Source organism: Bison bison, unplaced genomic scaffold, assembly GCF_000754665.1.
Source record: "Bison bison bison isolate TAMUID 2011002044 unplaced genomic scaffold, Bison_UMD1.0 scf7180017864333, whole genome shotgun sequence".
NCBI lineage: Eukaryota > Metazoa > Chordata > Mammalia > Artiodactyla > Bovidae > Bison > Bison bison.
Window position 1 is genome coordinate 2402086 of NW_011494905.1, and position 23569 is coordinate 2425654.

Genomic DNA, 23569 nt, shown 5'->3' on the forward strand with positions numbered 1-23569 from the left:
ATGAAATGAGTCTTTGCTATTCAAATGTTGGCTTCGGGGCCTTCTGCATTATCACTGCTCATCTGGGAAGTTGAATCTAACTCAGTAATAGAATTCTTTACTGAGCACCTCCTGTATGTTGGACAATATACTGAGAGCTTCACAAATGCTGGCTTAGGTACTTACATCTGTAGGACGATTGTGAGACATCTTCTGAGAAACCTGGCCAGACCCTGAAGCCGGGAGCATAATAACAACTTGGTGATAGAAGGAGAATTTGTCAGGGAGCCAAGAAATCTGAGTCCACTTTGGCTCTGTCATAAAGTGATCATGTAGCTCTCTCGGTGGCAGTGGACGTCAGTTTTTCCGTCTATGAAAATGGGATGAGGACAGTTTGACCAGATGCTTTTAGATTTTCTTCTGTTTCATGCCATCATGGTGTTGAATACGGTCCAGCCTGCTCTCTTCTTTGCCTGCGTGACTTTTTGGATTGCAGGTTGGAACTGTGTATTATGAGTAGACTGAGTGAATCTATCTCCTAGTGATACTCTGACCTCCTGGTGACAAAAAACTTGTTTTCTTAGATGTTTCCTAACCGTGGGCCTACCACATTGGTGAGATATGAGGCAACATTGTGTAAAAGGTCCTGAAACATCTTGGCTGTATGTGTTTATTCTGGGACAGTGGCTTCCAAGCCTGAATGTAGTGTTTCTCACACTAAAAACTGAAACTAATCATTAGGACTGCTTTTAAATAACTTGGCCTTTAAATGTGTTGAAGTTCTTGTCATTTTCTCTTTTATTATTAGTGCCTTTTGTGTCTGGTCTAAGAATCTTCTCCTACCCCAAGATCATGAAGATACTCTAATATGTTTTCTCCTAGAAAGTCTGTATCTTGATTTTTCACATATAGGTCTAGGATCTGCTTCACATTAATTATTTAGATAGAGTGTGAAGAACAATTCAAGATTCATTTTTTCCCTATATAGATGTCCAGACACTCCAGAGCAATTTATTAAGAAGACCTTTCTTTCTCTACTGAATTTCACTGATAGCACTGTAAAAAAAAGAAAAATGTTACTGTTAAAAAAAAAAATTAAGTTACTGTTACTTTTGGATTCTGTTCTTTTTCATTGATCTATTTGTCCTTACTTAATCACTATCTTGATTATTGTGGTTTTATAACAAGTCTGGTAATTTACCTTTTTAAAAACCTTTTTATTTTGTATTGGGGTGAAGCCTATTAACAGTGTTGTGATAGTTTCAGGTGAACAGTGAAGGGACTCAGCCACATATAGTAATTTATGTGTTTTTTTTTTTTTAATTCTGTTTTTTAAGTTCTCTGTATTTTTTTTTAAATAAATTTTTAGTTATCTTGTTAATTTCTACAAATTGCCTGTTGGGATTTTGATTGAGAATGCACTGAAGCTATAGATCAATGCAATAGTCGAGCCTTCAGAGAAACAAAACTAATAGAACTTTTGCGTGTTTATCTTATCAATACTCTTACAGACTTACCTGGAGTAACGTTTGACCAAATATCTGGGCACTTGCGGTCCAACTGACACATTAAATTTATCATCACGGTCTATTTGGGGGAAAACAAACATTTAAACAAAACTAAACCTTTCAATTCATAAACATGATATATGTTCCCGTTTCTTTAAGTCTTCCTTAACTTCTCTCAGTAAGAACAATTTTATAGTTTTTCAGTGAGAAGTCTTGGCTATCTTTAATTTGCTTCTTGGCATTTGATGTTTTGTTATTATAAATTGTGTATAAGATATATTTTCCAATTATTTGTGTATTCATACTTTTAAAGAATGCATAGTGTTTTGCAAGAAATGTAATTCCCGATTTGTCAGACAGCAGTGATGTTTAGGAACTGTTGTTCTGGAGGTAACCATAAATCATCACTAAAACATCTTTTTCATCTGTGTGCTGCTTTACCATTGCTAAAGCATTTCCTTCCTTTGGACCCGACAAGGGCTCTCAGAGACAGCAGAGCTATTATTATTCCTAATATCATATAAGGAAATTTGGCCTCAGGGATATTATCTGAGAGTCCTGTGACTGGCAGGTGACCATGGCAGTCCCAGGCTGTCAGAACTCAGGGCTTTCCTAAGAGAGAGGGTCTGCTCCTGATACCACAGTCTATGTTTATCAACGTGGACTTTTATTGAGAACGCACGGCAAAGGCGTCTGGCTTTATGGTGAGTCTTCGGCCTCTGGCCTCTGTGGACAGCGTAGAAGGCAGGGGAGAACGCAGCAGAGAGGGAAAGGTGGACCAAGGTAACTGTAAGTCGCCGGAGTGCAGAGGAAGGACAGGCTCGCCATCGGCCCATTAAGCGCGTTGTCTTTTGTGAAAGATCCTGGTGCCCCACCGCAGCTAGAATGTGAGCACTGTACGCAGTGCATACCTTGCCCAATCATGTGCCACACCCCAGAGGGAAACAGCAAGCACAGAAGCCTTAATTACCCAAGAATCATTTAAAGTCGAGGAACTTAATCTACTGAGTGTTTTGTTTCTTTTTCTTTTGAGAACTTCAGTAGAAGTTGATTCAAATCTAAAAGACTTGACTCTCTTCCTTTAAGTTTCCTTTTCCAGCCTTTTCAGTTTCTGTCCTTTCTCTCTTCTCCTCCTCTTCCCTCCGTTACTGAGTGCCAGGTCCTGCAAATGTAGAGATAAATGAGGGAGCTTCTCCCCTGGGGAACTTAAAGTTGTACAAACTTTTTGGACTGTCACCAACAAGAAGGAATGTAGTTTATGGTATTATAGTTGTGTTTTTAAAAAGTTTTTATTTTTTAGAAATACATACTGAAATATTTACAAATGAATGTCATGCTATTTGGGATTTGTTTAAAAATTAGCTAGGGGGTACAGGAGTAGGTAGAAATATAAACAAAATAAGATTGGACATCGTTAATAATTATTGAATCTGAGTCATGGGTCCATGAGAGTTCATTATTTGTCATCCATCTATAGCCACGTTGCTAATGATCTATTTCAGATAAAAGTTTCATGAAGCACGGTTATTACATGCAGTGAATTTTGATACTTTCAAATCTAGTTTGCTCTATTTTATAAGCCGAGTGATGTTTTAAATTGTTTTTGACTCATTAATGTAAAATAATATGTATTTTGAAAAACACTGGTATAGTGTGGGAGAGAAGGACCTGTAAAATAAGTGATTACCAGCCATCCCAAAGTGCTGCTAGAGTGTGAGCTGAGGGACACAAAGGAGAGAGAGGGACTGAGCAAACAGAGTCCCAGAGAGTCTGGGAGACCCTCACAGATGTCTTTGAGCAGTTTGGATGAAAGAAGAAACATTTACATGTTGACAAGATGGTAAGGAGGGATGTTTGAGCTCAAACATCAGGAGGGCCCTGGTATAACTGGGAATCAGTAAGGTGGACTAGGTAAGCCTTAGTTAGGTCAGTGCAGCTAGAATCTCAGAGATGAGATTATAGATAGCAGCAAAAAAAACACAAAAGGTCTACAAGACAGCTTAAGAAATTGGGAATTTTTTCTCTGTGTTTCAGGAACGCATTTTGATGGTAAACCTAGAAATGACCCTATAACATTTGCTTTTTCTCAAGATTGCTATCAGCTACAAGGAGGTATACCAGCTTATTCTATGCAGCGATGGTTTACAACAGAAAACACAGACCCAGAGGAGACCTGATCTTGGAACCCAGATCTCCCAACCCATCTCATGCATCTCATCTCCCACCCTGTCACATGCTTCTCTGAAGATCCACATAAATACACAAATTGAGCTCCTACAGTTTTTACTAAAGCAAAAATTATAGTCATTTCAGGACATAGTAAGAGCAGGGAATAGAGTAAGCCCTGTCCTTTCTTATTCCCACTGCAGTGTTCTCTCATCTGCAGAGTGAAGATATGGTAACTGTGAGAAATTGATAATAATCACTTACACTTACAACATGGTATTTTTTTAGGTGCTTTACAACTATTATCTCACTTAATGTTCACAACAATTCTATGCGGTAATTATTTTTTCCATTTCACAGATGAGAAAACTGATGTATATACATAAAAGTAAGTGATGTGCCTAAGGTCCCATAGCTAGCAGTTAGCAGAGCTTGAATTTAAGTGAAGTCCAATCTCTTAACCACTATGATGCTTCTTAGTTAGGTTTGATTTCATTGAATCCAGATGTTTGAACAAAGATAGTCAGTGAAAAGATTTGGCTTTCAGCTTGATTCTCAATATTGCTGAATCTGAATCTTCCCTAATTCAGAGGAAGGAGAATGTTTTTCCAGGTAAGAGAAGAAGGATGAGTTCTTGCATGGGAGTGATATTTTAACGGAGCTTTGAGAGATGGGTGAAATTTTGAGAAATAAAAAATTCTGAGAACAAAGGGCAGAATACCAGCCAAGATGAAATAATCCAGCTATAACTTCTCCTCACCACTATTTATAACAAAAAATTGGATAGAATGCAAGAACCAACTACATGAAAACTTGGAAAAGGCAGATAGGATACTGTAATCAAAACCTAAATAATGACCCTTGCTATGTGGAATTGTGTAGTTTGGGAGGCTAGAACTCTGAGATAACCCCATCTTTCCAGCCAGAGGAACCAGGAAAATGAGCCAATGAAAGCCAGAGACTCCAGGGAAATTCCTGAGAAGAAAGAGCTGAAAGGGGGACCCACTCTGTGTATGATTTGGCACAAGTCCTGGGCATTCTACAAGGTGCACTACAAGATGTGGGATGGATCGTATGAAGCGTAGCAAAAGTTTTGAGAACTTAATCTGTGGTATTATCCACTATCTGAGTCCCAGATAAACCCTTGAGTTGCCTATGTGACTGGCATACTCATTTGGCACAGGAAAGGCTTTGAAAATTAAATTGACGTCAGAGATACCGGTCATTAAAGATGAGGGAGAATGTTCTATTTGAACCAAAGTGGGCTAAACGCCTGCTAAAACAAATAAACGGAAATATCAACGTTTTTTTCAGAAGAATTTAACAGAGTTTAGAGTCTCATGACCTAACATTCAAAAGTCCAGGATACAATCCAAATTTACTCACTATGAAAAGGACCAGGAAAAGCTGAACAAAGAGGGAAAGATTTTCAACAGGTGTTGACCCTATGATATCTCAGATGGTAGAATTCTCAAAGATTTAAAGTAGCTGTTAAAACCATACTCCACTCTTGAAAGACATGAAAGGAGAGGTTTTCAGCAGAAAAATGGAAACTATGCAAAATAACCAGATGGAAATTGTAGAACTGTTGAAGAGACAACATCTGAGGGAATGAATCCACTAGATGGGCTCAGTGACAAAATAGAGATGACAGAGAAAGAAGTCAGTGATCTTGAATATAGAGCAATAGAAATTATACAACACTTAAAATATATTTGTAAATATATTTTTTTATTGGAAACAAATGGATAGAGTGTTATGGTACTGTGTGTGTGTGTGTATGTGCTCAGTTGCTCAGTCATGTCTGACTCTTTGCAATCAATCCCATGAATTGTAGCTCATCAGATTCCTCTGTCCATAGGATTCTCCAGGCCAGAATACTGGAGTGGGTTGCCATTTCCTCCTCCAGCAGATATTCCTGACCCAGGGATTGAACCTGTGTCTCCTGCATAGGCAAATGGATTCTTTACCACTGAGCCACCAGGGAATTATCTAGCCACGAATGTCAGTGGTGCCAAGTTTGAGAAACCCTGCTCCAGACTAATCTAAGTTTTCTCTCGAATGATATTTCCAGCATTTTCTTTATGTTCTAATTCTGGACATATACTTATCTTGCATCTGGTTTTGTATTGTTCTCTTTTTTGTATCCATCGTTGAGTGAATGTGAATTTTGATACCAGCTTTTTCATTTATCCAGTTGTGTAATTTTGGTCAGGTCACTAAACTATGCCATGCTTCAACATCTGTATCTGTAACATGAGATCAAAGTCAATATGCATAGATAATGCACTGATTGACATTTTCTCAGTATTTGCCATGGGCCAAGGACTGTGCTAAATGCTGTAGGTTTGTTATGTTTCACTTCTTCAAAACAGCTCTGTATGGTTAGCATAGGGGCTTCCCTGGTGGCTCAGTGGTAAGGACTCTGCCTGCAAAAACCTGCAGGAGACACAGGTGTGATTCCTGGGTGGGGAAGATCCCCTGGAGAAGGAAATGGCAACACACAAGTATTCTTGCCTAGAAAATCCTATGGACAGAGGAGCCTGGCTGACTACAGTTCATGGGGTTGCAAAGAGTCGGATGTAACTGAGCACACAGCACACACGGAATCACAGTGAGTCCCAAACAGAGTAAACGCAAATGACAACTACTCAGTCACATCATAATTAAACTGCTGAAAACAAAATTAAAAAAAAAATATTGAGAGCAGCCAGAGAAAGATGATACATTATATGAAAGGGAAACCTATTCAAGTACTGCAGAGTTCTCATCTAAATCCATGTAGATCAAAGACAGTGGAACAACATCTTTGAAGCAGTGGAAAAACAAAGCTGTCAACTCAGAATTTTATATGTAGAAAAAAATCCTTCATGTTTGAAGACAAAATATTCTCAGATGTAGGAGATCTAGGAAACTCATTTTAAATCATATTGGAGAGAAAATTTGAATGTGAGCAATAAAAGAAGAGCAGGAGAAATAATAAATATCCAACATAGTAGACTCTCCAGCAGTGAAAATACACTCAAAAATATGAAATAAAAAATTGAGCAAAAATAATCTACTCCCATGACACAAGGGTAATTATAGATTACTGGCAATATTTTGAATTTATTTCCTGCAAGTCATTTTCCTTTGTGAATAATTTCTCCCTTTCCTTTTCTTCTTCTCCCGCTTTTTCTCTCTTTCAACTAAGATTTTAGAGTTTTATAATACTCTTTATCAGTTTGCATTATATTATGAATCCATTACTATTTTGTTGAGAGAACTAATCTAAATTTTTTTGTTTGATAATGATGATTTGGTTATATTTATAAAAAGAGTGCTTTTTAGAGATCCATAGTGACATAATGGATGCAATGATACAATGTCTGAGATTTTCTTAAAATAGTCAAGATGGAGGATTGGCTTCTTATGTCAAAGAAATGAAACTTGCATTAAATCAGTAATTGTTGATGCTGGGTAAGGAGTACATGGTGGCTCATTATATTACATTCTCAGCCGTGTCTGACTCTTTGTGACCCCATGGATTGTAGACCACCATCCTCCTCTGCCCATAGGGTTTTCCAGGCAAGAATACTGGAGTGGGTAGCCATTCCCTCCTCCAGGGAATCTTCCCCACCCAGGGGTTGAACCACAGGTCTTTTGCATTGTTGGATTCTTTACTATCTGAGCCACCAGGGAAGCCCATGCTACTTTCTAGTTTTCTAAATGTGTTTTGTAAATTAGAAAGCTTTAAGAAGTCTTCATAAATGTGATTTTAATTGTTTAATCACTCCCTGTCCTGCAGACATTCCATAAAAGTAGATTCTCCTATTATTGTTGTGAATTGAGGCTGTTCCAGGTTGTGTGTGGGCTGAGATTGGATCAGACAGCTTTTCTGATTATTTCCTTTTCGGAGATGTAATTACTGAGTTAAAAGAGAATGGGCATTTTTAATGCTTTGATACATTTTGCCAAATTGCCCTTCAGAAGAGATGTTCCATGTTATTTTTGTTCAAGAGACACATGAGAGTGCTCTTTCAGCTCTATATTATATATATTTTTAACTGCTAGTAATTTTTTTTACAACAACTGGACTTTATTTGGACCTTAATTCAAACAAACTCTTAAAAAAAATCAGCTTTATAAACAAACACACGTATTTGAACTTCTGGCTAGATATTTGATGGTATTAAAGTTTTATCATTTGTTTATGTTTGTGTTTATTTGTTTATATTTACTGGGTTTGGGGGTTATTTTTTGTGTTTCTGTGGTTACTTTTTTTTTTTAATTTTTATTGCAGGATAATTGTTTTAAAACTGCTATTAATTTGATAGGGAGAAGGTGGCATCTTGTTATTTTAATGTATATTTCTTTGAATTTTCAATAACACTGAACCCTCAACCTGCCACTGGATTGGTCCCCATCCTTGTAGGGAGAAAGCAAGGGAGACAAGTAGAAGGAAAAAGATTTACAGCCCCTCTTCATTCCTCCCTTTGGGGATGAGAAGCAAATGCAGACAAAGAGCCCTGGGTTCAAATCCTTTCTGCAACTTCTAGCTACAGACTTTGTACAGCCTTCAGCTCTCGAAGCCTCAGATTTTTCCACTGAAGAAATAGAGCAGTGTCACTGGCCTCTGTAAGGGTGAGGTGATAGAGATTTATAGGGAAATAACCTGGTGTGCAGCGGTCAGTCTGAAGATGGTAGCTTTATGAGGCTGCAGTTCAGGATACAAAAGCACTACCTGGTGTGCAGAGGCAGCAGGAATCCAGAGCCAGCTCTCCTGCCTGGGACGGCCCTGTGGGGACTGCTGCTCGTGTTTGCTGTTTACCATTCGTTCTTTACAACCTCCTCACACAGCACTCTTCCAGTCATTGCTCAGTGACAGAGGCAGCTATCCCGAGCCAGGAAATTAATCCTGGGGAGTGAATGCCAACACCTAATGTATTTATCTGATTCTGTGGGAATGCACCTTTCAAACCTCAGCTCCGGATCATGTTGAACTTCAGGTGGGTTTCTTTGGCAGTGTCTCCCCTTCTTCTTTGGAGCCAAACTCAGAGTAGGAATCTGCTCTTTTCAGGGCAGCCCAGCCAAGCTGGGGTCTCAGACTAAATTCACTGTCCCTCCCTGACCGCTCACCTTCCTACTGCTCCCTCTCTGCCCAGGCCCAGAATTTCTAAATTGGACATATTCTTGCTCCACACCTAGAGGTTAAGAGCGGCTGAGACAGAGTTGGGGCCTGGGACTCTGAATAACCTGTCTCACAGCTCAAGAGACAACCTGACATATTCTTCTATTTACTGCTTTGGAATGGTGGCGGAGCGTGGGGGTTACTCTTTAGGTCTTTTGAATACCAAATGAGAAATGTGTGTGCATGCATGCTAAGCTGCTTCAGTTGTGTCTGACTCTGTGCGACCTTATGGACTGTAGCTTGCTGGGCTTCTCTGTCCCTGGATTCTCCAGGCAAGAATACTGGAGTGGATTGCCATGCTGTCCTTCAGGGGAATCTTCCCAACCTAAGGATTGAACCTGTGTCTCTTATGTCTCCTGCATTAACAGGTGGGTTCTTTACCACTGGTGCCACCTGGAAAGCCCCCAAATGAGAAATACTTCTCCTGAAATCAAAGCTGGGTGCCCAGGCCCTGGTCCTATCAGCCTAGCCCAGTTTTGCTCTGGAATCACCTCATTGATTTCCCATTTTCTTCCCTGGACACAGTCTACTTGCAAAAGACCAAAGGGTGGAGCTGGGAGATGGAGTGAGTTTGGCTTATTTTCTAAGTTGAAGGAAAATTCAGAGGCAAAGTCAGCAGGCTTTCTTGTGAGAATTTGGGTCTACCGACTTCTCCTGTCTTGGGCAGTGAGCCAGCCAACTCCTGTGGGGCTGTTTGGGCAGAGCTTCTCTAGTTGTTTGTCTGCAGAAGACTCTCAGGTATGTCCATGCTCTGAGATAATTGAGTGATTTTGTGTTTGCATTTTGATGATCATTGAAAAATGATTCTTATACCAGTTATTCACCCCAATTCATAGCTAGACGATCCTTTAGTCGAATAAACTATTGGTGTCTTCAGTAAACGTTTGTCAAATAGCAAGCATTTCTTTTTCCTCTTTCAAATGGAAGGGTGCTTGATGAAGCAAAAACTTTATTTCCTATTGCTTTATAGAGGTGGAGAACTCATGCCATTGTCTTGGAGCCTTAAGGTTCCTTCTCCTCTATTATTTCCCTAGTGTTTCCACCACAACCCTGTGAAGTAAGGATTATTAAGCCCCTTTGAGCATAAGGAAACAGAGGGTCAGAGAGGATGAGTGACTTTCAAGGATACACAGAGATTTGATCTGAGGACTGGGGGTCCTCACATGTATACCATGATATCAGGCTTTTTCATGAGTTTGGCCCTCCCAGTAACAGCTCCTTGTCTCTAACTCCTTTGAGAGTTCCAGATTCTGGTTCTCATTGCTTTGGATCAGTGTTTGAAATGGTTAACACTGAAAGTGGCTATGTTGATTTTGTTGAGATGGTCATCTAGTTCCCAGATTTAACCAGGCAAATATTGAGTCATGTACTCCTGGAACATTCATCTCTTCTCAGAAATGAAGACTTGCTCCATCCTCAGTAGATAAGCCTTCTGCTCCTGGCAGGCTCAGGTTCACAAGGTGCCATTTATTAAGCACCTGCCATGTTCCAAGGCATGGTAGGATCCTTTCTTCTAACCTTATAGCAACTCTGTGAGGTAGGTGGTTTTGTACACATTTTACAGATAAGGAAGCTGACACCCAGCGCATTCATGTAATTTGCCAGGGTCATACTGATAGCCGATGAAGCTAGGATCCAGATTCGTCTGACTCCAAGGCTGGGTTTGCAGGAAATTTGGCTCCACTCTTCCAAGTGGCGCCTTGTGTGTGGGCCTTCACCATCTTAGTCCTGATCCTCATCTCATGAGTGTGGGGGTGGGTAGGGAGTGGGGTGCACCTGGGTTGGCTTGACCTCTGGACCCTGAATCAAACCTGAGTTGGGATTCTGGCTCTGTCTCTTTATAGCAGAGTGATTGTGGAGAAATCCACAGCCTCATTTGTAAAATAAATTAGACAATTATAGCATTGTTTTGATCTTTAATCAAGTACTTGTCACAGTGCCTGGCCTGTAATAGTTGCCCAAGAAGCAGTGACTACTATTTGTTTATTGGTCACGTACTCTCAGGGAGTGGAGAAGAGGGTTTTGGGGATGGGCAGGTCTGCCCCCGCCACCTGCTCCCCCACACGGCTGAACTGGCACAGCACCATGTCAGCTCGGTAGCTCCCTTCCCTGCTCTGAAGCTCTTGATCTGCTGTCCACTGCACCTCTGGTGAAAGCCAGACTCTCCTACCTGTTGCTGTGCCTCACTGTGAGGCTTGAAGCTCCCTTTCAGCTTCACCTCCCGACGCTCAGCTTTGTCTCCCTGCCTGGGCAGACTTGAGCCTCTCTGTGCCCAGCACCCTGCCCTTGCCCACCTCCAGGCCATTTCCCTCCCATCCCACGGGTCTTTCCCATCCGCCTAGGCTTCTTTGATCCCAGGCTGGATTTGAATCCCTCCTCCCGGGCTAAGATCCTTGAACACCTTCTTTTCCAGAAGAAAACACTCACTTATTTGGTAAAGGAAGATGACCCACAGGCCCTGACCCAGAGGTAACTGGGCCACAGGCTTTGGCAACACAGAGGTAACTAGATGGTTCAGGTGCTCACTCTCTAGTGAGAGGAGCAAAGTAGACAGTGCATTAAATATTTTGTCTTTGACTTCTCATGGCATTTAGGATGATTAGCATCTTGAGGGCAAAAAGAGTAAGTACCAGTTACCTCTGGGCTACTGTTCTGAGCTCACAGTTACCAGTGTTTTGGTTGAATTGATTGATCTGAACAGATGTGATCAAAGGTAAGCTCACAGTTCTGGCACCCCCAGGCAAGCACTGGTGCGGGGCGGGGTTAGAGGGAAAGTGGGAAGCCCAAGAGCACCCCTCTCCCTTCTGTGACCTTCTCTTCTACCCCTCCATCTTCCTAAGTCACATTCTATGACCGAGTCAGCATGCAGGGTTTGGCACTTTTTTGATGACTTGCTATTGGCTTCTAGGGAGGGAAGCACCCTGGGCTTAGAGCCAGACATTCTTGGACCAATCATATGATCTCCTCCAGCCTTGGTTTCCTCTTGTATAAAATGTTCAAACAGTAGACTAGTAGACTTGACATTCACATGAGAGTTCTCTGGAGATCTTTGGAAATGCTCCACATCATCTTCATCTTTCTTACCAAGTTCTCATTTATTGATAGTAGTCCTAAGGTGAGGTGTTCTGCTCTCATTTGATGGGTAAGGACGTCGGGCACCAGAGCTACCAGAGCACAGTTCCCCCAATTTATGCAGTCAGGCTTAAGCGATCTGTGTCCTGAGCAACTTAAGTGATCTGTGTGCTCTGTTGATCTCATGAATATGGAGCTGTAGGCATTTGTAAGTCTATTAAAAGAAATTCATCATTGGGTATAAATTTTCCTTAACACAGACTAGCAGTCTGGTTTCTTTGGGAGCCATAGCTCACAAAGTGAAAGTCACTCAGTTGTGTCAGACTCTTTGTGACCCCATGGACTATACAGTCCATGGAATTCTCCAGGCCAGAATACTGGAGTGGGTAGCCTTTCCCTTCTCCAGGGGATCTTCCCAACCCAGGGATCAAACCCAGGTCTCCCACATTGCAGGCGGATTCTTTACCAGCTGAGCCACAAGGGAAGCCCAACAATACTGGAGGGGGTAGCCTATCCCTTCTCCAGCAGATCTTCCCAACCCAGGAATTGAACTGGGGTCTCCTGCATCACAGGCAGATTCTTTACAAACTGAGCTATCAGGGAAGCCCTACAAACAAGCAGTTATTTCTATCATGACCTGAAGAGTATGGAACCCCTCTGCACCGAGTTGTGGTCTGGAGGCGACTTCTCTTGCAGACTAAGGGACTCAGATAGTCAAAATCCCAAATGTTGACTCTGTAAATGCCAAAGGTCAAGTGTCAGGACAACAACCATCCGGGGCTGCTGATGGATTCAGTGAGATGATAAGTGTCCAGCCCCTGAGTGTGCCCTGGGCTCAGAACTATGGCACAGTTACTTTCCTTTTTCACTAAGATCATTTGCTTCTGGGGTTAGTGGGCTCTGCTGTGGCTGAGAGAGTGTAAGTCAAATAAGATGAACATCTGAGTACAGGAATTAGGAGCATGGTCAGACAATTCTGGATTTACATCTTGGCGCTGCCACTCGCTACCAGAAGCCCTCTAACTTCTTTAAGATTCAGCTTCCTTATCTGTGAAATGCAAATGATAGCAGTGCCAGCCCCAGAGTACAGTGAAAGGAGGGAGATCTGGGGGTGGGATTAAGCAGTGAGTGCTGATATCTGATCTCTAAAGTAAAAGATCCAAACCTTCCATCTGCCAACACAGGCGCAGATAATCAAGTGATCTGTGTGTACGTGAGGTGGGCAGGGAGGCAGATGTGAAAACCCCCAGAAAACCAGCTCTTGCCATCTAGAAGGGACTGACCATGGGCCAACAGCAGAGTGGAGTGTGAGTCTTCCTCTGGGACCACTCTTTGTCCAGGAGATGACTTTTCACACCACTGCTGCCTGTGTCATCTGGCGATCACGCTCAAGGTCACAGATGGGAGGAGAGAAAGTTGAAAGGTCCACTTTGATGTAAGGGTTAGTAACAGATAAGAGTTGTTCACATCTTCGCTTTGGTCAGGGAGCCCAGAGTTAATGACATTTGACCTGAAAGTCTTGGAGATTTGGATCGAAGCTGAGGCCCTGTCACCCCACCTCCTCAGTAACTCAGGCCCATCACAGGCAGTGAGTTCCCTGGACTATGGAAAAGCCTGTGTAAGTAGGGACCTAAAGTGTCTGAGCTCCTGTGTTGATCCATCAACCATGTCCACCTTCACTGAACTGGCATTACCCCTGCCCCATCCCAAAAGCCTTGAGCTTGTCCTGTTCCACCCAAGGACCCACCCCTGTGAATGTCACATTCTTCAAGGCCTAAGTCAATGTTTATTGGTTCAGGCCAGTTAAATCAGAATCTATCTAGGAGAATTTTAAGCATCTAGCTATATTTTTACTGAAGTATAGTTAATTTACAATATTGTGTTACTTTAAGGTGTATAGTAAAGCAATTCGGTTAGACATATATATCTATATATGTATATACATTTTTTCCATTATAGGTTATTATAAGATATTGAATATAGTTTCCTATGTTATGTAGTAAGTTCTTATGGCTTATCTGTTTTATAAACAGTAGTGTACATCGGTTAATCACATCCTCCCAATTTATCTCTCTCCACATCTTCCCCTTTGGTAACCATTAGTTTGTTTTCTATGTCTGTGAGCCTGTTTTGTAAATAAGTTCATTTGTACTATTTTTTAGGTTCCACATATAAGTGGTATTATATATTTGTCTTTCTCTGACTTTCTTCACTTAACATGACAATCTCTAGGTCCATGCGATGCATGTTGCTACAAATGGTAATATTTTATTCTTTTTTATGGCTGAGTAATCTTCCTTTGTGTGTGTGTACACACATACACACCATATCTTTATCGATTCATCTGTTGATGGATACTTAGGTTATTTCCATGTCTTGGCTATTGTAAATAGTGCCACTCTGAACATTAGAGTACATGTATCTTTTTGAATTATAGTTTTCTTTGGATATATGCCCAAGAATGGGATTGTTGGTTCATATGATAACTATTTTTATTGTAGTTTTTACCATTTTCAATAGTGGCTGCATCAAGTTACATTCCTACCAACAGTGTTACCTTCTTTCCACAACCTTTTCAACATTTATTATATGTAGGCTTCATGGTGATGGCCATTCTGACTGGTATGAGGTAACATCTCATTTTAGTTTTAAGTTGCATTTCTCTAATAGTTAGCTATGTTGAACAGTTTTTCATGTGCCTTTTGGCCATCTGTATGTCTTCTTTGGAGAAATGCTTATCTTCTGCCCATTTTTTTTTTTGGATTGGATCATTTGTTACTGAGTTGTATGAGTTATTTGTATATTTTTGAAATTAAACCTTTGTTGGTTGCATTGTTTGCAAATATTCTCTCCTATAAGTTGTCTTTTTTTCTTTTTTCTTTTTTTTATGGTTTCCTTTCTATTTAGTCCTCCTTTGCTCTGTAGTATGTGAGAATTCTGGGCAGCTAATTACCCTGCCCATGTTTCACAGCACTGGTGCTCTGTCCCCAGGGTGCAAATCTTATCAGTTTGATTAGGTCCCATTTGTTTATTTTTGCTTTTATTTATATTTGTCTTAGGATACTGACCTGGGAAAACATTGCTATGATTTATGTCAGAGACTATTTTGCCTATGTTCTCTTCTAAAAGTTTTATGGTATCATGTCTTATATTTAGGTCTTTAAGCCATTTTAAGTATGGCGTAGAGGTGTGTTCTAACTTCATTGATTTACATGAGGCCATCCAACTTTCCCAATATTACTTTCTGAAGAGATTGTCTTTTCCCCATTATATATTTTTGTCTTCTTTGTTGAAGATTACTTGACCGTAGGTGTGTGAGTTTTTTTCTGAACTCTCTATTCTGTTCCGTTGATCCATATGTCTGTTTTTGTGCCAGTACCATACTATTTTGATTACTATAGCTTTGTAGTATTGTCTGAAGTCTGGAAAGGTTATGCCTCCACTTCAGTTCTTTTTCCTCAGTATTGCTTTGGCAATTCTGGATCTTTGGTGTTCCCATATAAATTTTATTTGTTCTAGTAGTTCTGTGAAAAATGTCATGGGTAAGGCATCTGTACTTTTAAAATGCTTCCTAAGTGCTGTTAATGCTCAGGCAAGAGCAGCAGTCTTCTAAGGAGTTCCCTTCACCCACTTTGAACTTCATGGCTATGGGATTTAGAAGTGGGGAGCACTTCTGAGGACAGACTTGATCAAACTCTTTCTCTTCTATATTCTGTTTGCTTTTCTCTTTGCATGGTGCCCCATTTGGCCTTGAGATCAATTTGCTAAGATGAGAGGGGTAAACAGCCATCACCTTGGTGATGTTAAAGAGAGGCCGATCACTTCACTGATTCTGGTATTTAGGAAGTGCTAAAGAACTCTAGGCCTGAATTCCTCCTGTCCAACAGGTAAAACTACATGGGGGGAAATTGGAAATGGCCCCTGACACAATCCCCAGCGGTGGGGTTTCTGGAGGAAATTATGTTTAAGACAACTATCAGACATCATTGTTCTCACTAAAGATACACTTAAACTGGGGTTTGAAGAGTGAGATGTAGGTCATCACACCTTGTTACCAAGATTTAAGACGATATTCTTAAACTTTGTAATGTAGGTCATCACACCTTGTTTCCAAGATTTAAGACAAAATTCTTAAGCTTTGTTTTTTCAGTAGCACTCTTTCCCTCCTGTGTTGTTGCCATTTAGTCCTCCTTTGCTCTGTAGTATGTGAGAATTCTGGGCAGCTAATTACCCTGCCCATCTTTCACAGCACTGGTGTTCTGTCCCCAGGGTGCATCTTTCTGATATAACTGCTGCTCAACTGCTGAGAGCTGAGGTGATGAGGAGGGAGGCTTGTGTCTGTTTGATCTGTGAGTAAGTGAAGTCACTCAGTTGTGTCCAACTCTTTGTGACCCCATGGACTGTACCCTGCCAGGCTCCTCCGTCCGTGGGATTTTCCAGGCAAGAATACTGGAGTGGGTTGCCATTTTCTTCTCCAGGGGATCTTCCCCACCCAGGGATTGAACCCTGGTCTCCCGCATTGCAGGCAGACTCTTTACCGTCTGAGCCACCAGGGAAGAACAAAGTGAAAGTCGCTCAGTTGTGTCCGACTCTTTGCGACCCCAGGGACTATACAGTCCATGGAATTCTCCAGGCCAGAGTTCTGGGGTGGGGTAGCCTTTCCCTTCTCCAGCAGATCTTCCTAACCCAGGAATCAAACTGCGGTCTCCTGTATTACAGGCGGATTCTTTACCAACTGAGCTATCAGGGAAGCCCTGTTTGATCTGGCAGTCACTAAAATTCTGGTTTTACATTGCTATTTTCCTTATTTTTAAGCACTTAGGAGCCAGATTCTTCCAGATAAACTTGGAGTGCCTAAATTTTGCCCAGTTGGGTACAGATGGGGGTAGTTTTTTAAAAAGCACTCTTCCATAAATAGTCAACAGGCAGAACCTGTTTTTTTAGGAGGCCAGCTGAGATCAGAAAGTTATGATTTTATTGGGGTCAGTTTCAGGTCATGGACAAACCAGAATTCCTTGCCCAGGGTTTCCTGAGACCCATCAGACACTTCAGGGTTTCAAAAAGTCAAATGGGAGAAGCACATTTGTCCCAAAAAACCTGCTCAGACCAAGGAAATCATCAAGTTTCTTTGTTTCAAGCTCAGCTTGTGTCATCTGATTGTGATAACAATGACAGTCTTATGCTGGTCAGAACCTCTTTTTTAAAAAAAATATTTATTTTTAATTGAAGGATAATTGGTTTACAATATTGCTTTGGCTTTTCCCATACATCAATATGAATTAGCCATAGGTATATTCCTCTCCCTCTTGAATCTCCCTCCCACCTTGTCCCACCCCTCTAGGTTGGAACATCCTTGTCCATTTGATGAATGTTTCGTGAAAGTGAAAGTCACTCAGTTGTGTCTGACTCTTTACAACCCCATGAACTATACAGTCCATGGAATTCTCCAGGCCAGGATACTGGAGTGGGTAGCCTTTCCCTTCTCCAGGGATTCTTTCCAACCCAGGGATTGAACCCACGTCTTCTGCATTACAGGCAGATTCTTTACCAACTGAGCCATAAGGGAAGCCCTGTCCATTTGATAACAAACAAGAACACAAATTATTAGCTAAATTTGGCTGTCAACAGTTTTCAAAATTTGGGGGTCATGGCAGGGGTAAACAAATAAAAAGGCACTGGATGTAAAAGAATTTAGAAACTGGTGGCTTTGGCTAAACTAAGGAGAACTGTTATTTTACTGTGCTAATGAAATGCTGGGATGAAGAGAGAATTGTGTGGACAATGAAAAATCTATAGGTAAGAATTCTAATGAATTCTCAGAAGTCTACTTAGACCAGTAGAAATAAATATATGAAGTCTGGTGTGTTACAGTCTATGGGGTCACAAAGAGTCGGAAACTACTACACAACTAAGCAGGCACGCATGCACACACACTCTACTCAGTAGCTCATTTAGTTACAGTAAACGAATAGAACAAATAGATTCAATTCTTACTCACCTTGCCCAGAAGTGACACGTGTTATTTTTGGTCACATTTTATTGCTGATAACTAGTCAAACAGTCTCAGTTCCACCTAGATGCAGGATGTGTATGTATGTGCACGCATACACACTTCCTGAAAAATATCAATATAATCCCTGGTTGGGCCACCACTTTAAGCAGCAACTCTATATGGCAGAAAAAGCACGTCTTTGGTAGGGTGGCAGCTATCACTGACATGAAGAAACAAGAAAATGAGTCATTGCAGAGTTGAGTTGTAACTCAAGTGACTCAAGAGTTTGAGGAGACTTCCCTGGTGGTTCAGTGGTTAAGACTTCATGCTTCCAATGCAGAGGCTGTGGGTTCCATCCCTGGTCTGGGAAGTTAGATCCCACGTGCTGTGTGGCACAACCAAAAAGTGAAAAAAAAAAGGAGTTCCTGATCTGAAAGAAATGGAAGCCCATTACAGGGAGGTTTCTGGAGTCCAGGACATAGAGACTACTTCTTGAAGGTGGTTAGCTGAAGGCAATATGATATCAAGGAGTCTAGTCTGGGGACAGAAAGTTTGGGTCCTGAAGTACAGACGAGGGTGAAGTTTGCACACTGAGAAATTAAAGAGGTGGAGATCAGCACAGAGCATAAAGAAGTGTCAACAGAAGTTTCCAAAATGGTCACTGGCAACTCTAGTTGACCTGGTAAAGCAGAGGCGCGACAGTAAACAAACAGACTGAGGCATATTGGATGGCAGAACCAGGCTTACAAGTTAGAACAGTCTGGCTCACACCCCATTTACAATATCTTAAGCTTGACCATTTACAATATCTTAAGCAAATGGCTTAAACTCTTTGAGCCTCAGTTTCTTCACTCATAAAAGAGAATTGTTAATACCCGCCCCACTGGATGGTTACAAGAATTAAATTTGGTAACGCAAAATGCAAGCGCCTGGGAAGAACTCTAGTTAACAGGATCCTGGGTTTTCCTCCCTTGGCTTGTTGCAGTAGCCTCTTAAAAGGTCTTTCTTTTTTTTAACTTTTCCCAACCTGCCACCCACACAGTTGATTCTCAATGTAGCAGCCAGAATGATCCCTTTCAAACCTAAGTCAACCAAGACTTACGTAGAGTGAGTTCGAGTTCTTAGCTAGAGTTCTTATACCAGTGGAAACCCCTCTGTGATCTGTAGCCACCACTTCCCTGCCCCGTCCTGCGCTGTTCTCCTCCTCACCCTCTCTCCCCAGGCCCCCATGCTGGTCTTCAAGCAGGTCAAGCGTGTCTCTGCTTAATGATTTGTTGCTCCTTCATCTGGAAACCTTTTCTCTCAAAAGTCTGCCTGAGCCCTCCTTCACTCCCTCCAATATTTGCTCAAATGCTTTTCAGTGAGGCTATCTCTGAATATCTAATTTACAAGGGATCCTCTGCCCCCTAGCCCCTACTATCCCTCTCCATCTTCCCTGCTTTAATTTTCTATCTACTTACAAAGCACACTGTATGTTCTTATTTTGTCTTACTCTCTACGTACCCTCTCACTGTGAGGCATATTCTGGGGCGTGAGATTTCTGGCTGGTTTCTGCACTGTCATATCTCCACTTTGGCTCACAGTAGAAAATGAGTACTTGCTGAATGAATGAACCTATTATGAGTATTGGAGTATGTTGTTCTTTAAGCTCTGGGACCACTGCAACGTGGAGACCTCCCTGTTCATTTCCCCATCCCAAACTCCCTTAGATTATCAGGATTTAGCCCCCCTTAGAATATCAAAACAGTGGGAGGATCATTGGACTTGAAACCACTGCATCTTAAGAAGCCTTGGGATCTAACTCTAAGTTTACAGGAAACACAGAGCAAAGGGGAGTAAGTTGATACCACAAGGAAGTCTCAACCAGATTCAGTATGTGGCATATTCCACAGGACAAATGACAGTTTTTTCAACAAATGTATATCATGAAAAAGAAAAAAAAAAATAAAGCAGTAGGGAACTGTTATAGATTAGAAGAGAGTTCATCCAAACAAAATGTGCCCACCTTGATGGGATCCTCATTCAAGGAATTTAGTGTAAAAGACATTTTTGGGAGAACTGGCAAAAATTTGAAAGTGAAATGGCTATTGGATGATAATGACATCATGGTCATGTATGTACATACACAGAAGCTAACACGTAGGTGGGTAATATTATACAGAATTCAGCTCCACAGAAAATGATGTTGAGGGCCTATGTTCTCAGTTCTCCTGAGGAGGGTAATAGCAAATACTATTCTAGATACCAAAGTGTGCTGTGCTAAGTTGCTTCAGTCATGTCCAGCTCTTTGAGGCCCTATGGACTATAACCCACCAGGCTTCTCTGTCCTAGGGATTTTCCAGGCAAAAATACTGGAGTGGGTTGCCATTTCTTTCTCCAGAGATGCCAAGGAGGTAAGTTAATTCATTACATAAATGGATATCTTAGGCTATTAAGACTTAGTTTTCTCATGGCACCCCAGTTAAGAAGACCTGGTATGGGGAACTGACACGAAGCCTGGCATTTGCTTTAAATTACTGGAGTGTGAGATGGATAAAACAAGGTTGGCAAAATACTAATAATCTTTGGATCTGGGTTATGAAAACATGGAGGTTCTTTATGGTGTTTTCTGTCCATTTTTGTATGTGTAAAAGCTTCCGTAATAGTCACTACAAACTTGGTTTTTCAAGATGAGGAGGAGGTGAAACAGTTCTTTCTCAGGAGGAAAGAGGCCTATTTTTTATTTTTTTTCCTCTCTGTGTCTCTGTGGGGTGTGAGTTGGGGTGTGAAGGAAGAGAGGCGGGTCTCTTGCTTGGGAGGAGCGTTGCGTCTGTTCAGCCCTCCTTGCAGGCTCTTTTGTTCCTTCCTCCTCGGCTCACCCCTGACTGATGGAGGGGAGCAGACTTGTCTTAGCTGGTAAGAGTGGGCAGATGGCTTTTGGGGCTGGGGCTTCTACTGCTGGTACTGGGAGGTGGGCGTCATACAGAAGGAGAGCTGATGGGCTGTGAAGTGCTTACTTTCCACCAGGCACCTATTGAATTGGAAGGCAAAAATTTCTACAAATATGTGTCCACTAAAGACACAAGACTGAAGACAAATCACAAGCAAATGGCCTGTGATTTTTTTCCCCTTTGTCCTCTCTCTCAGTCCTGAGTTCAGAGCTCCCCTCACCTGTTCTGAGAGGCTGGCTCTGGCCTGGCACCATGGAGTAGCTACCCTCTCTGTGGTGGGGACTCAACACCCCTCATAGATAAAGTTCTGATCTCCATGTTTTAGGAAACCTCAGGGAAATGCACTCTGCCATTTCACAGCTTCTCCATTAGTGCCTGCCTGGCTGGGAAAAGATCTAATCTCCGGTAAGAGATCATTTTGTTTGTTTGTTTGTTTGTAGTCTGGGTCTGGAACAGGCAGGAACAAAGGCCCATTTGTCTCTAGGGCTCTGATCTGGCAAGATTCCCCCCTCCCCACCAGGCAAACACTTGTCAGTGCAGCCACTCAGTTACTTGGTGAGTCTCTCATGGTTTCCTCTCACTCCCCACTCAGAGTCACCAGCTACAGGTTGGTTTCCATTGCTTATCACGTTTCTGATTTTTTTCTGTCCTTTTGAGTAAAACTGGACTTGTCAGAAGTGTTTTGACACAACGACTAAGGTTCTGACCTCTGCTGGCTCCCATACAGTGGAGCTCAGTGGTTGGGACCTGAACGCTGTGTCTGACAGCAGCCTGGACCAGCTCTGCTGGGGACCCTGGGAGGTGAACCAGCTGCACACACCTCGAGCACTATTGGTGCTGCTGGGGTTAAATGACCTTCACTCAATTGCAGGAATTTTACCTTTTGTATTGATGAAGTATTTAGCACATGGTAAAAGTACAGTAATTGTTAGCCAGAACAGAGTGATGAAGTCTATCAGTAGAATGTCCGCACAGCCCTGGGGAGGCAAATTTTAAAGTATTATTATCCATACTTCACAGATGAAGACACAAGGCTTACAGATGATGGCAAAACTTGTCTAACATCCGGCAACATCTGACAGATAGAAAAGCCAGGATTTGAATCTGGGATTTTGAGATGCCAGAGCCTGAGCTCTTTCTCCAAAGTTGGGGCTTCTCAAACTAGTGGTGGTAAAGGACAGGATTTCTGCCCTAACCTCTCCCACATCCATAGTTTTTAAAATACAATAAAATGGAGTTACTAGAATAATGAAAAGACATTTACAATAACAAGCTGTATTTTTAAAGTTACTATTAGACTCAACAGGCATAAAATTATTCTTTCAATTACACTCAATTTCTATGCTTTTCCCATCCTGGATCTTGATAAAGCTTTCTCAGATTAGCACTTTTGTTGGCATCAGAATCACTTGGGGTGCTTGCTAAATGCAGTTTTCCTAGCTCCATCTCTACTTGGATCAGAATGACTGAGGGTAGAATTCAGGAATCTACATTTTAACAACTCATTTCAATAATGTGCTCTAAATCTGATCATCATTGTTCTCTGCGGTGCTGCCTCCTCTCTGCAGATTATAGAGAGTACACTAACAAGTGAAGTGAATATTATGTTTTTTTAGTCTCCCAACCTGAGCCCTACTCTTCTTTTTAGTTTGTTTTTAAGTATTAGAGACTCCTTTCTGCAGAAGCTCACCAACAGAACCTGTTTCTGAACTCATTTAGTGCATGTCAGTGTCAACAAAAAAGTATAGTCACAGCCTGAAAGTAGAGAGTTATTTTCTCAGCCTGGGAGACAGCATCTCAGTAGCTTTGAGAAAACTGCTCCAAGGAGGCAGGGGTGACATCAGGCTATATAAGTTTGCAACAAAGGGAGCAGGCAGTCTGAACATCAAAGATGAGGAATCAAGTTAAGGAATTTAGCCTTCTCCCTACAGGGAGATGTAAGCCTCTGGGCTCACTGAGTTCATTCCTTTCGTGTACACCTCAGCTATCTGGGGCCAATCCTGTCTCCTTGCTCACCTTGCTGCTTGAACTCCCCCAGCTGCTCAGCAGTCACTATGAGGGGTGGCAGCATCCCCTGGATGGTGGTTTGGGGACCCCTCATTCACATTTGGAGGCCAGAAATCGCTGATGGCTGTGACATTTCTTGTTGATTAATATGGCAGGAAATATAATCATTTCATATCAGCAAAGGTGTTTTGGGTGCAAACTACAGACTGAGTAGACAGGGACCAGGTCACAAGGTGCCCACATCCAGGAGAGAGGGAGTATCACTAGAACAAAGTCCAGAAGTTGGGGCACTTCTGTGTGTAGAGGTGGGGGAGAGGAGCGGAAACCAGTGTCAGAGACAACTGAGGAGTGAACAGTAAGGGGAGAAAAAAAATGTGGGTTTTGGGAGCCAGAAAGGGGATGTGACCAACTGTGTGAAGTACGGCTGATGGGCTGAATAAGACAAAGACAGCCCTGAGCATCCGATTGGTAGCATGGAGTCATGGAGGTGTTTGGGATGTGGCAAGAGCAGTCTTACAGAGATGAGGGAGGCTTCATGGAGGGGCTTCAGGTGAGAAGGGGAAGAGGGAAATTGGAAACAATGACTCCAGAGAGTTCTTTCAAGCAGTTTTACTGTAAAGGGAAGGAAAGGTCTAGAGCTTTCATTGGGGGGACAGGGAAAAGGAGCTTATTTAGACCTCACGTAGTGGCTAAAGAGGCAACTTCTGTAATGTCCTGTATCTTTTTTCAGTTAATTCCTCCAGTA

General features: G+C 41.8%; 1 protein-coding gene across 6 annotated transcripts in view; it reads left to right on the forward strand.

Moving 5' to 3' along the window:
• ST6GAL1 (ST6 beta-galactosamide alpha-2,6-sialyltranferase 1) overlaps positions 1 to 23569 on the forward strand; it is a 153026-nt gene that overhangs the window by 77333 nt on the left and 52124 nt on the right. The window contains exons 1-2 of one of the 6 annotated variants that reach the window (XM_010853909.1): positions 20483 to 20782; positions 21143 to 21222. The exons of 2 other annotated variants lie outside the window; for them this stretch is intronic. The gene's annotated coding sequence lies outside the window, so the exon portion shown is untranslated. Of the gene's footprint in view, positions 1 to 1348; positions 2192 to 8372; positions 8642 to 20482; positions 20783 to 21142; positions 21223 to 23569 lie in introns of those variants that run through there. 3 more of the 6 variants (XM_010853910.1, XM_010853911.1, XM_010853908.1) reach the window with 3 other exon arrangements.